The 1,385-nt window shown below is 43.5% G+C and overlaps 1 pseudogene; it reads right to left on the reverse strand.

The window, feature by feature from the left end:
• Nucleotides 1–11: 11 nt before the first annotated feature.
• LOC111240187 lies at nucleotides 12–1,164 on the reverse strand (annotated as a pseudogene).
• Between the last annotated feature and the right edge of the window lie 221 nt (nucleotides 1,165–1,385).

A 1,385-nucleotide genomic window follows, 5' to 3' on the forward strand; every position in this document is an offset into this window, starting at 1 on the left:
GAGGACAGTGCCCTCCAGAGGTGGATCTAAGGAGCGTGTTGATGAAATCCTCAGTGAACTATGCTGCTGTTGAAAAAGATACAGACCTTTAGGTCCAAGCTTCTTTAGGACCCCGACAGCAGTGCTGCCCTTCTCCTTGTTCAGCACAGACACCACAGAGTCAGCAGGGTGGGACACGATGGCACAGAAGACACCAGCTGCACAGAGAGAAGAAGAAACATCAGAGCAGTGGAATCTGCACAACAGCTCAAAAGGAGTGAAGCATCATTACTGGAAACAGAACTGACATATTACTGCCAATTTGTAGCAACATTATGAAATATTCTTACTAATTGCTGAAACATCTCAGAAAATGCTTCATGATTTCATAATTCATTGTTACTGCTCTAGTGTTTCCCCTGCTAAAAACCTTGGAGTGACAGCCCACCTCCACAACAGGACCCCAAGGAGATTTTTTATTAAATAAAATATATGTATATTTTATATTTATGTTATTTACACAAGATCATTTCAGTGAGAATCTGTACTGCGTTTACAGTCGTGTTTCCCTCTGTTTTGCCCCTCCCCCACAGATGTAGGGGAGACAGGTTAACTCGTTGCAAAGCTTATATTTCATTTATCATAACAAGTGATTTAATAAACCAAAGACATACAGACGTCGACCCCAAATGTCTTTAAGTCAGGACAAAATATCAGCGTTTTTCAGGTGACTGTTGCCAGCAGCTCTGCTGCTGATGACAGGGCAGCTAGTCCTGAGAGCAGCAGTAGCTATCCTGCTGTTACAGCCACAAATACTTTCTCACACAAAAATGATCAGGTATAAGTGGATTTTTAAACAAGGGTAAACCCACTAATAAAAGCTTTTCAACAAAGTTCAACAAAAGAAAACTGGATTACTGTTGAACTACAGGTCCAACGTGGCAAACAGTTCAGATGTTGCGTTACTCACCGATGTAACCTGCCACGAAGGTGACGACCAGCTGCTCGGATTTGCTGCACTCGCTGCGGGGCTTGGGAACAACATACTTGTAGAGCAGCTCCACAGTGCGCTCGAAGCAGGCAAACTTCATCATGGTGTAGGGGATCTGCCTCATCCACAGAGGCACCACACCCTTATAGAAACTGGAGTTACAGTAGAAGAGAGGTGAGCTCACAACAAGGCATCTAGTTAAAGCCACATACAGTCAGACATGTACAGGAGTCCAAAAGTCTGAGATCTTATGGTTTTCTCACCAAATAAAAACATGCTTAAGATCTTATTAGGATAAACATCAACTCATTCCTTCTTCAGCCAAGTCCAACATGACATTACATGCTGTAAGTAAGTAACAGTGAAGTGTGTCCGTCCCCCAGGCTCGCAACACTGGGAGCTCCCTGTCTGTAGA

The sequence above is a fragment of the Seriola dumerili genome, unplaced genomic scaffold (genome assembly GCF_002260705.1).
Source record: "Seriola dumerili isolate Sdu_G_001 unplaced genomic scaffold, Sdu_1.0 BDQW01020282.1, whole genome shotgun sequence".
Lineage (NCBI taxonomy): Eukaryota > Metazoa > Chordata > Actinopteri > Carangiformes > Carangidae > Seriola > Seriola dumerili.